A 13631-nucleotide genomic window follows, 5' to 3' on the forward strand; every position below is an offset into this window, starting at 1 on the left:
TGATCAATCTATTTCCTTGGATGTGTGCATTACTTTGGGTTTCCCACATATGTCCCACAACCATTATTTGCTAATGGTAGCATTGGTCATGTGGTCATGGATGCCGCTTTGCTATACTTAATATTTTTTTTAATTTAAACTTTTGTGGATTATGACAGATTCTGCAAACGATAACAGATGTCTGTGTATATGTAGGTTTGCATTCTGCTAAGATACCCACAAAATATTGCAGTTATATGTAGTTTACAGGGTTATTGCTGATGCAAAATTGTCTCCAGTCAGTGTTTTCTGCACACTACTCACATGTTCCGTTGAGTTTGTCTGCCTTCCTCATATGTACACTGTTAATGCCAATATATCACTTTATGGATATTTTTTCTTTGCAATATGATTTTGAATACCTGCCTATAGTTGCACTGACTTGACTGGTTATTTGTTTAGTCTGCATTGTGCTACTTTATGCTCATTAAACTGGGATGCATTTACGTATTACTTGACTTGCCACAAAGTTTGCATTGAACTTAGGGCAACCCGCTGAATTCCAGAAAATGTATGGAATCCAGACTATGGTTTCCTTAAGTCTTTAACATGCATGCATGTTTCTACAGGGGGCACAACCAGTTGGCTAGGCTGGAAAATGCAGTTTAACTCCTTCTTGTCTGTAAATGCACAAATGAAAGAGAAATTTTAGAACAGCTGAGGCTAAACATTTTTTTAAACTAGAATTTTACGAACTCAATGAGACCAAAGAATCAACATTTTATTGACACTTAGAAAACATTAATGCAATTTATATTTGGGTGGAATGCACATATGTGTGCATGTGCAAACATACACACACGCACACACACACACACACACACACACACACACACACACACACACACACACACACACACACACACACACACACACACACACACACACACACACACACACACTAATAGATATCAATTATTAACCTTGTATTTGTTTTTAAATATGATCCATATTAATGCCTTAACATATTATTATGAGTGACTGCATAACTACCTCTGACTTGTACACTATAAAAAAGGATATTAAGACTTCAGGTCTTCAGGCATACTACATCACTTTGCATAATTCATCACTGCAGTGGGTAACTTTATTTGCTATCTGCAATACTAGAATAAGTTATTCATGGTTTCGCTGAAAACACCCATGCCCTCTCTCTACTGGGACTTGTCATTTGAAGCCTGTCCTCCATAACAAGTAGAGCCATCATGTTGTATTATGCTAAACAGTAAACCTTTCATTGCTCCACTGCCTCCAGAAACAAAATTTGAATATTTTCTGAAAGTGTTACTTTTAAGGGCATTATGGGATTATAAGATTATCAACTGTGAGTTTCATCTTGCTTCAAGATGAAGAAAAAAATGAGTAGCTGTAATTTTGGCTACTTAGCATAGTGTCAGAAATCTTTTAAACTGAGAAAGTCATGTTTTAAGTTACCCTGCAGCATTTACAGAATTAAAGTACTATGGTATGTGGGAGTGGGGTTAGACTTAAAATTTGTTCATTATATTGTGAATCACTTTAGGAACTGGGTGGGTGGACCTGAAGACATTGCATAGTGGATAGGCATGCTTGCAGCTTCACTGCTTTCTGGTAATCTGTGTGGCAAAGGTTAAGTTAGCTGTTATTCACTCTTTCTATGCATGCTGTATACATGCTATATAAACTGCGTGTGGCTTTCAGCACAGAGAGAGAGAGAGGGCGTGTGTGTGTGTGTGTGTGTGTGTGTGTGTGTGTGTGTGTGTGTGTGTGTGTGTGTGTGTGTGTGTGTGCATTTGTATGCCTGCACTTCCATATACTCATGTAAAAACAAGGGCATAATTTCAGAGACTGGCAAAGACTAAAGTATAGTTCCCTATAACATATTTACAACCAATTGTATGACTAAAACATTTCACAAAACACTTAATTTTCATAATTGTCTTTGATAATGTTATGTGGGTCAAATTTAATACAATGAAATTCTTCTGAAACAGGTCTTAGTAACTCCTGAGAGTCAAATTAAATTTACTTACACTAGGTTATCCCACCCCAAATATGTAAACATCTTTGAACAAATGGCACAGTAAAAGACATATTCTCTAGCACCACTGAAACTTTAGCCTTTTTCTAAAAAAATAGGAATAAGATGAGACTGTTTTAATATCAACTCAGAAATCATCCTTTGGAGAAATTTAAGTATTTGAGTGAGGGACCATACTGTTCACATTGAAAATAAGGCCACTCATGCATTAAAAAATCTCAATAACTATCTGATCTCTCTACTCATGATGAGTGTTTTCTTGGAGGATTGCAACCATATTATGATGAGGTGACTACAGCCTCCTGCTACAGGAAAACAAACACCTGGCTCAAGGGTTATGCTGCCTGCTCCATCACAGCTTGCATTTCTATTTTTTTATTCTCAAATTCCGCATTGCCTCCTCTATTTTATAAGCCCTCTTCTGCTGTTCCTGTGCAAAGACCAGACCCAAACTTTCTTCTAAAAACAAAAAACAAAAAATCAAAAAAATGAAAAAATAAATAAATCAGAGAGGACAGATGTAGTACAACCTTGATGTTGTTGCACTTTGATTTACAAATCCAGTCCAGAAGGCACAAATAGATGGAATAAAATAAGCCAAATGGCAGGGTTCGGACTATCCCAGATGAAAAAATCGGCACTATTACTGTATTAAAATCAACACATACTTTTATTGACAAAAATAATAAAATGGTAAGCGCTTTCATTTAAAACAATGTTAAACTTCATCAGATGACATTTGATGAAGGTTTGATGAAGTTTAACACTGTTTTAAATGAAAGCGCTTACCATTTTATTATTTTTGTCAGTAAATGTACGTGGTGATTTTAATACAGTAATAGTGACGATTTTTTCATCTGGGATAGTCCGAACCCCACCATTTGGCTTACACTTTGATTTACAGTTTTCAATGAGAAATACAACATCACAGATCATAAAACGAATTACTGTAATATGGAGCAATGCATGCAGTCATAAAACAACAGTGTGTACAGTACCAGCGTTTATTCAAATATCAATATTATGAAGAAAAAACATCTGTCCCACAAATGACAATGCCAGCAAACAGTATCTGTTGATAAGACAAAAACATGCATAAAACCCTATAGTTTGTCTGGTACACATGCACACGTTACATTACACCACATCACACATCAACCACATGATGGTGAGATGTGAAATGAGTTCAGTGTACACACCACTGTACATTCCTGTATACCATTCAACATAACCAGACCATCAGGATAAGACAATGAAATCATTACCCATGTAACATGCTGAAGAATGAAAACTATGCAACAACAAGGATGCAGCCCGACATGCACAGAACATAAGAATAGTCAAAGATGATATATACACTTCTACCTGATACAGCTGATACATATGTCCACTCATTCACAATATGTCCCTCTAGTAACACATCACCATTCACATATGACTCTGTCAGTATGTTGTCTGACTGTATAATTCAGCACATCTCATTACCACACACTACTGGACTCAGGAGAAATGTTGCGGTGTAAGCAAAGTTGGTCACTACTGCCCATCTACTACAGTTCTAGTGGGTACATCACCAGTCATGATGATATTACATGTTCATCACAGTCATGCACACAGCAGTATATATGTGTGTATGACACCTATGCTTTTAAAACATTGCTATGTGTCATATACCCATCTGTGATTTTGAATCAAATATATGATAAAGAATGACAGAATGCAAGAAGATGAAATCATAGCAGCCTAAATAACAGCTAGGATACAGATTAGGTTAAAAGCCAGATCATAAAAGACACAGATGGGGGGATTAGCTGTGGATAGAACTCCCTCAGCTAATTGGCTATCAACAATTAGTCCTCACCTTCAACATAATAAGGAACCCTCAGAAAACCCCAGCCCTAAACCAACGTCTAAACCAATATTCTGCAAATCGCCCTCTACACTCATCCAAAAAAACCCTGCTCTGCATAACCAAAGCCAAACACTGCAGGGAAAAGTCTGTTCTCCCACACCATTGCTAGGGAATGGAATAGCCTCCCCCAAAGTATCTCCTCTGCACCATCTGTGACACACACCCATGCCCTAGCCCAGCAATCAAGGAGCCTCAATCCTCACCACTAACACTAGAGAGGGCATCTCATATATGAGGAAAGGATAACAAATACACACCGTAAAGTGCAATTTCCCTTAAGAGCAAACAGAGATCACAGTCAGTCTGGGGCTGGTCACTCCCTTGCTCCCCAGGTCCCCAATAAGACTCCTCACTGGCAGATCTATAAGGTCCAGATCTCAGCCTAGTGGGCAAGCTAAATTCTCCAGCACCCTCTCTGTCCAACCAGTGCTTCGTGTCTCTGCCCAAGTAGCTGACACACACACACTTTGAGATAAGAGTTTACACAACCACATGGACACTTCTGGGGAAGGCTGGCACAGGTTCTCCAGCTGTGCCCTTTTTTCCCAGACTATACGGTAGTACCAGCTGCCACCACCCACTAATAATTATCAGCTACTCAAAGGCCCTTAAAAGGGTGTCCAATTATTACTGTGCAATATTATTATCCAGTTGGTAAGTTAACTACAGTCAAGGCTTATTAGAGTGGCTATGCACAATAAACTCTATAAATATGCAATGTACTCTAGAGCTTAATGTCTCTCTACAAAAACCAGCCACAGTTAACAGGTTTCAAAATACTTAATAATAAATAACTAAAACCACAAGACAATACTTTCTACTATACAGTGCTAGTCAAAAGAGTTCAGAGAGCACACAGAAATACTTAAAATAAATCAGTAGTACAGTTCTGACATCACAGAAACACACTTAGTCTAAACGTTCTAATTCCTAGCTATTGCTACAAGAAAACAAACTTCTAAAATAACTCACTTACATAGAGCAACAGGCAGAGTGCTTCATTGGATAGTCAGACAAAAATGCTTAACACCTTCTGGTTCTCTCTGTTTAAATTGAAACTGCAGTTCTGATAAAACATTACATCATTTTACACTTTCCTGGTGTTCCCAGGCTGACAGAAACTGCATTTACGTTATTTTACACTTAGAGCAATAAACAACATTCCACATGTAAATTCTGGTCATTACCTTTAGCCTTAAAACAATAGGCAGGAAGCCTTCATCTAGCCGAACTGGAGCCAACTTGTAAAACATCAAAGGCAATGATGAAATAATTTTAATTTCAAAGGACCAACAAGAAATGCTTGACTTAGCTTTCTTTACAGCAGATGGCAATGTTGCCACATTGTTTTAAGTTCAACATTCATAACATATTCTTTCATTTAAGAAGCAAGCCTGCATTTCAGCATTTCACAGTATTTACAAATGATAGAATTATGTACCAAATTACATTTCACTAGGTTGGCAGCCTTCACCCATCTCTACCAGTCTTCACATTTCTCCCCCCTGGAGAACTCAATCTAGTTTTTCAAGTGACCCTTGAGAAACACCACTTGAGAGGGTTAGGTCTATCTGAGTGTACCTCACCCCATTCCCTGTCTTGAGAGCCCATCTGCATTGGCATTGCTAACCCCACTGCCGTGCTGCACTGACATATCATATGCTTGCAAGACCAGGCTCCATCTTAGCAACTTGGCATTTTGCTGACTGGATCTGTTTAACCATGTTAGAGGGTTGTGATCTGTCATAACAGTGAATTTCCTTCCATACAGATAAGGCTGAAGTTTCTGCAGTGCCCACACTATGGCTAGATATTCCTTTTCTATAGCTGCATAGCATTCCTCCCTGAGTTGGAGCCTATGACTGAGATAAACCACTGGGTGCTCTTCCCCCTTTGAAGAAATCTGGCTAAGTACAGCCCCTACCCCATGGTTTGAAGCATCCACCTGCACAACAAATTATTTGCTGTAATCTGGACTGGCTAACACAGGGGGTCCTCCGAAAGCTTCTTTAAGCTTCTGGAAAGCCTGCTCACATGCTGGGGTCCACACTACCTTATCTGGCGTGTTCTTCCTTCTTGTCAGGTCTGTGAGGGGAGCAGCTATGGTACTATAACTGGGGACAAACTTGCTGTAGTACCCTGCTGTCCCTAAAAATACCCTAACCTACTTTTTAGTAAGAGGTGAAGACCATGCCTGAATGGTTTCCACTTTGGCAAGTTCCGGCCTTATCTTACCACTCCCCACTCTATGTCCTAGGTAGGAGACCTCTGCCATACCCATCTGATAGTTGCTCAGCTTAATGGCCATCCCTGACCTCTGTAGTCTACCCAGCACCTCCCTGACATGCTGAAGGTGCTCTGGCCAGGAATGGCTGTAGATGGCAATATCATCTAAGTAAGCAAGGGCAAACCCCCCTGCTTCTACTAGGTTATTATCTACCAGCCACTGGAAAGTCACTGGGGGCCTACTTCATCCCAAAGGGCATCTTTGTGAACTCATACAAGCCAAAAGGAGTCACAAAGGCTGACTTCTCTCTAGCACTGGGAGTCAAGGGCACCGGCCAGTAACCCTTGGTAAGATCAATGGTTGTAAGATACTTATCCTCACCCAGCTGCTCTAGGGCCTCATCTGTCCTAGGCATGGTGTAAGCATCTGACTCTGTGTGACTATTTAATTTCCTGTAATCCACACAGAACCTGGTGCTGCCATCCTTCTTTGGCACCAGCACCACTGGGTAGGCCCAGGGACTGTTGGACTCTTTAATCACCCCTAGTTCCAACATCTACTGTACCTCTTCCCTCAGGGTCTGTCTGACTCTCTCAGGCACCATGTAAGGGGCCTTCGTAATAGGCCTTTGGGGTCCTGTATCCATCTGGTGTTGCACCAGGTGGTTGCACCCTGGTTTCCCAGTGAAGATGTCCCCAGATCACTGCATCACTGCTAGGAGTTCTCGAACCTGGGTAGGAGATAGCTGCTGGGACATTGCTACCCCTTCCACTGAGGTGTCAGCCTGAGCTTCACTGAGAAGATCAGTCCCCAGATCTCCCTCAGACTCCTCCTGCAATCCACTGCAAATGCTCAGCATAAGGGCCTCCCTATCATGGTAAAGTTTCATCATGTTAACATGGTATAATTTGTGCTCCTGCCTTCTTCCTAGCAGTTCCACCATGTAGTTGACATCACTTACCTTTCTTACCACCGTGTAGGGTCCCTCCCAAGCTGCTTGCAGCTTGTTGTTTCTTACAGGAATGAGAACCATTACCTGCTGCCCCACAGCATACTCTCTAGCTCAAGCATTCCTGTTGTACCACACCTTTTTCTGTTGTTGGGCTTCTGCCAGGTTCTCCTGGGCCAAGCCCACTAGTTCCCTGAGCCTTGTCCTGATGCTTAGGACGTATGCCAAAACAGACTCCTTGTGAGACTCGCACTCACCTTCCCATTCATCTCAAATTAAAACTAGAGGTCCCCTCACCCTATGACCATACAGCAACGCAAAGGGTGAAAAACCTGTGGATTCTTGGGGAACCTCTCTGTAAGCAAATAACAGATGGGGCAAATATTTGTCCCACTCCCTCTTAAACTGATCTGCAAATGCCCGTAGCATGGACTTGATTGTAGAGTTTAACATCTCAACAAGCCCACTAGTCTGGGGATGGTAGGGGGTGATTTTCATGTGCTGCACCCCACAGGACTTCCACAGACAAGCCAGCAGGTCTGACATAAAACTGGCACCTCTGTCAGTCAGTATTTCTTTTGGGAAACCTACCCTGTTGAAAATTTTAACAAAGCATTTGCCACCTTCTCTGCCTCAGTGGAGGACAAAGCCACTGCCTCAGGGTATCGTGTAGCATAATCCACTACCACTAGGATATACTTTTTCTCTGTTGAACTTGGGGTACTCAGAGGACCCACAATATCCATAGCTACCCTCTGAAATGGCTCCTCAATAACAGGCAAAGGCATCAAAGGAGCTCTCACCTTGTCTCCTGCCTTGCCTACCTTTTGGCACTGCTCACAGGTCCTGCAGTACCCTGTTACATCGCTGGAAATTCTAGGCCATTAGAAGTTCCTGCATAATATGCTTCTTTGTACGTTTTATGCCCATATGACCTGCAAAGGGAATATCATGGGCTATGGCTAGAAGTGCCAGATGGTAGGCTCTAGGCACTACCAACTGCTGTACTCTCTCACCTTCTAGCCCTCCCTCAGGGGTCCACTCTCTGTATAGTAACCCTCTGTCCCAGTACACAGATTCCCCCTTTCCTTGAGAATCAGGTGCCTCCCTAGCTACCTGTCTCAGGCCTTGCAATGTAGGGTCTGAGAGCTGAGCCTGTCTTAACTCTCTCCATGTCCCCTTCTCAGCTCCCCTTCCACAGGAAGTCTGGCATCCTCTGACAGTAGTGCCTCACTGTCAGCCTGGGTACTACTACTCACCTTCACCTTTGCAGTCACTCTGTCCAAGGGACCATCAGTACCCCCAAGAAGCTGTGTCTCACCTTCAGACTCACTGCTACTGAGTAGCTCCCTCCCTGAAGTAACCACCTCAGCAGTCCTGGCTGCAAGTATGCAGTCTGTCTGAGTCTCCCCCAGGCTACCAGACCCACATGTTTGTCTCCAAGCCTGACTGCATGTAATTGCACAAGCACAGGGTACTGCACTATCAAAATCATTCCCTATCAGGACATCTGCAGGTATATTCTCAAACACACCTACTTGCTGACTTCCTGTTCCACCCTCCTAGTCCAGGTGAACCCTAGCCAAAGGTATTTGGAATGGGATCCCTCCTAAAGCCCTGTCTGGAGTAGACTGTCCAGGAAAGTAGTGCTCCTCTGTAACCATTGCAGGCTTTACAAATGTTACATCAGAGGCTGTGTCTCTCTTGGCAATAGCCTCTTTGCCATTCACTACAATAGGATATAGCCTCTGGTGGTAGTTTGGTACCCTTGTTGTCCCAAGGCAACTTACTATTGGCATTTTGTCTTTCCCACTTACTGGCTCCTTCACCTTTGGTTCCCCATCTTGCCTCCATGGACACCTGTATGCCACATGGCCCCCTGGTTGTATTCAAAACATTTAACCCTAACTCCTGGATGTGTACCTGGACTAGTGGCTTCCCCTGCTACTGGCAGATTTTGTTGGGGCAGTCTGTGCTGCCCACTATGGGTTCCTTGAGATACATGAGCAGTAATGGTGGTTCCCTTCCTGTGCAGGGCTGCCCTGCTTGCTAGGTATAGGTCTCCCTTCTCCCCAACTCATCTGAAGTAGCACATTGTCTATCAGCTAACCAGATCCTCATGTCCTCAGACAAAGTGCTAAGGGCTTGTCCTCTCACCAAAAGGTCTGCCAGCCCTTCAAAAGTGGTGACCTGACATCCACTCACCCAACTATGGAAATAAATGCTCAATTCAGCAACATGTTCATACACACTTTCATCTGCCTTGCGTCTATGGTCACAAACCTTTTTCCTATACATTTTAGGTGTTAGCTTAAACAGTTCTAAAAGACATTTCTTTACAGCAGTATAATCAAAACATGCAACATCAGGCATTTTAGATAATGCAGTTACAGCTTTACCATGGAGTAAGGAGGTCAGGAACCATACCTAGAGCCCTTGGCCAACATCATACTGTTTACATACCCTCTCAAACATATGAATGAAACTACCAAAATGATCCCCCTCTTTAAACTGCAGAAGAAATTTACTGACCTTTTGTGCTTCTGGGGTCCAGTTACTCCCTTCCCCATTACATCCATGACTCTGGTGAAGAGTCAGTGTCTCCTTCTCATGATGCCTCTGTCTTTCCTTTTCCTCAGCTTCCAGATGCAACAGTTTCTCATTCTCCTCAGCCTGTAGACTTCTCAGTCTCTCAGCTGCTTCTACTTCCAAATGCCTGGCCTCCAACTCAAGTCTCTTTAGCTCAAACGGGATTTTTAAGTCCACTGCAGAAAGTTTGAGCTGTCCATTCCCCGAGGGAATTATATCTCCACTGCCAGTCTGATTGTTCTCCTGGTTGCTGTTTTCTGATGCAGCTGTAACCAAGGCTACAATCAGGTCTGCCTTAGTCTGGTTCCCATGCACCAGTCCCCTAGCCTGGCACATCTCCACCAGCTGGCTCCTTGTCACCTTTCCATACTCCTCTGCTGACATGCTGCCTGCTCACCCTGACTAACTAAGCTAACAAAAGAAATAAAACAATTGTGATCTGAACTCTGAGTATTCACTGCGTGGCTGATTTAGAGCACAAAACACCTTCAAAGCTCACTGTACACAAGCTACAGGATTCACTCTACCCACACCACTACAAGCGAATTAGTATTTGCCAACTAATTAATATGCGGTGTGGATATACCACCTCTGCCAACACAAATGTGAGGATATCCCGACCACTACCACCAATTAATGTGACACCCATGCCCTGGCCCATCAATCAAGGAGCCTCAATCCTCACCACTAACACAGAGAGGGCATCTCATATCTGAGGAAAGGATAACAAATACACACAGTAAAGTGCAATTTCCCTTAAGAGCACACAGAGATCACAGTCAGTCCAGGGCTGGTCGCTCCCTTGCTCCCCAGGTCCCCAATAAGACTCCCCAGTGGCACAGCTATAGGGTCAAGATCTCAACCTAGTGGGCAAGCTAAAATCTCCAGCACCCTCTCTGTCCAACCAGTGCTTTGTGTCCCTGCCCAAGTAGCTGACACACACACACTTTGAGATAAGAGTTTACACAACCACACAGACACGTCTGGGGAAGGCTAGCACAGGTTCTCCAGCTGTGCTCCTTTTTCCCTGACTATACGGTAGTACCAGCTGCCACCACCCACTAATTATCAGCTACTCAAAGGCCCTTAAAAGAGTACTGTGCAATATTATTATCCAATTGGTAAGTGTGACTACAGTCAAGGCTTATTAGAGTGGCTATGCACAATAAACTCTATAAATATGCAATGTACTCTAGAGCATAACTTATCTCTACACAAACCAGCCACAGTTAAAAGGTTTCAAAATATATAATAATAAATCATTAAAACCACAAGACAATACTTTCTACTACACAGTGCTAGTCAAAAGAGTTCAGAGATCACACAGAAATACTTAAAACAAATCAGTAGTACAATTCTGACATCACAGAAAAGCACTTAGTCTAAACTTTCTAATTGCTAGCTATTGCTATAAGAAAACACACTTCTAAAATAACTTGAGCAACAGGCAGAGTGCTGAGTTGGATAGTCAGATAAAAATGCTTAATGCCTTCTGGTTCTCTCTGTTTAAATTGAAACTGCAGTTCTGATAAAACATTACATCATTTCACACTTTTCTGGTGTTCCCAGGCTGACAGAAACTGCATTTACATTATTTTACACTTAGAGCAATAAAGGACATTCCACGTGTAAATTTTGGTCATTAACTTTAGCCTTGAAACAACAGGCAGGAAGCCTTCATCTAGCTGTACTGGAGCAGACTTGTAAAACATCAAAGACAGTGATGAAATAATTTTAATTTCAAAGGACCAACAAGAAATGCTTGACTTAGCTTTCTTTACAGCAGATGGCAATGTTGCCACATTGTTTTAAGTTCAACATTCATAACATATTCTTTCATTTAAGAAGCAAGCCTGCATTTCAACATTTCACAGTATTTACAAATGATAGAATTATGTACCAAATTCTATTTGACTAGGCTGGCAGCCTTCATCCATCTCTACCAGACTTCACACCATCCATCCCACTTTTCAAGACATCACTAAAGTCACACCTCTTGCAATCATGGCTCTGTCCCTGTATCACATAAAATCTTTTCTGCTCTCCTCCTAACTTTCCACACCACATCTCCTCACTGCTTACCTCAGATATTCTGTACTACTCAAATACTCCCTATCAGGAACTACTATCCTGCAGACTATTTCTCATGCTGTGACATATCTCCCAAATAGCATTATTTTCCAGATTCCATTCCTTCATGTTTATGCTTTGTACTACTAATAGGGAATTCAAAGTTTTGCTATCTATATACCAAGCTTGCTCAAATCAAACTAAGATACGAAAAATCTCCTTGATTGTATATATGCCACTGTATAGAAATTTGCTGTAATTCGTGGATTATGTGTTTGTCATATAAAGACATGGAGCTCTGATTGTACATATGCCTCTGTACAGAAGTTCTTTTGTTATTTGTTGTGTTTGTACTGTTATGTTATGGAGTTTTTCTCCCCGGGCCTCCGCTGTAAATGGACCTTGTTCCAGTCAGACTTTCCCAGTAAACAAATGTAAAATAAAAATAAAAATAAATAAATAAATAAGAAGGTAGATGAACATAGAAAAGGGTAGCAAAGGCACAAGCTGAATGAGATTTGCCAGAAAGGATAAAGAGGATGAGCAAAGGCTTCATCAGCAATATGAAAGAAGCAAGTTTATATGTTTTTCTTTAGTGCCATAATCTATATTTAATGTACTCTATATTATTAACATGATGACTACTCAGCAAAGCATGATGCTGCAATACTGAATGTGCCATCCTTTTGATGCATCATTAAAACAAGTTACAGTCTGTTTGAGCTGGTGGTAGCTCATGTGTAAAAGATTGCATGGCACTTATAGAAAATAAACAGCTTCACAGCACTGAGTTAAAACAAAGTTTTAATACAACTGTCATATACCAAAGCTTTTGGACAAAGTCCTTCATCAGTGGTATATGACAGTTGTATTAAAACTTCGTTTTAACTCAGTGCTGTGAAGCTGTTTCTTTTCTTGATTTTTGTTGGTTTATAAGCTTCACTTTATTGCAGTGGTGTTTGTTCTTTTTGACTTATAGAAAATAGCCAAGGCTCTTTATTGCATCATCATAGTTGCCTGTTTACATTATTATAAAATTGATGTAATATATTGTTTATTTATTGCTGAGAATGAATGGTGGTTGTTGAATCTTAGGGGTGAAATTTCATGATTAGTTAAGTCCATCACCAAGGACTTATTATTTCCTGCTTTCAGTAATAAGTACAAAGAATTATTCACCTGTGTTGCTAAAAAAAAATAATAATAATAGTGGTTTGGGGAAAAAAAGGAAAATAAATTGAAGAGAAATATCCTTGATCATCAAAATAAGAATGTTTACCCTTTATCAACTGGTAAAGTCAATATGGATATTGTGGTACAGCTGTTGGTGTAGAGGGGACTGTTCTTGACAATCTACAAGAGGAAATTCCTTCAGAGCCCCCTTTATTGAGAAGATCAGAAAGGATCACCAACAGATATCAACCCAATCAGGCAACACACCAGAACATGGTGCAAGAGGGGAGTACACTAGGGAATTCAACCTAACAGGGCCATGCAGTGCAAGCCTGGATTTTGGGGGAACAAGAGGTGCTACAACAAGAATCAGTGAATGATTAGAGTAAGTAAGTCTGATTTTTGATGCAAAAGGATGATTTCATGTACACGTATGCTACACTGATCGATATTGACAGGATTCGGGGTAATCTTGTAATTGAACAGATTGACAATGCTACATGTACAGTATCATTTTTCAAAACTCAAGATATTTAGCTACAGTGATCTAGACATTGATTCTTTGTATCACCGTTTGGTCATTAGGGGTCCAATTTTCTTCCTGCTGGATATTTGGACATCATAGCGACACTTTTGGAGTTGAAAATATTCA

This window comes from Protopterus annectens, chromosome 11.part0 (genome assembly GCF_019279795.1).
Source record: "Protopterus annectens isolate FY-2018-M chromosome 11.part0, PAN1.0, whole genome shotgun sequence".
NCBI classification, from domain to species: Eukaryota; Metazoa; Chordata; order Ceratodontiformes; family Protopteridae; genus Protopterus; species Protopterus annectens.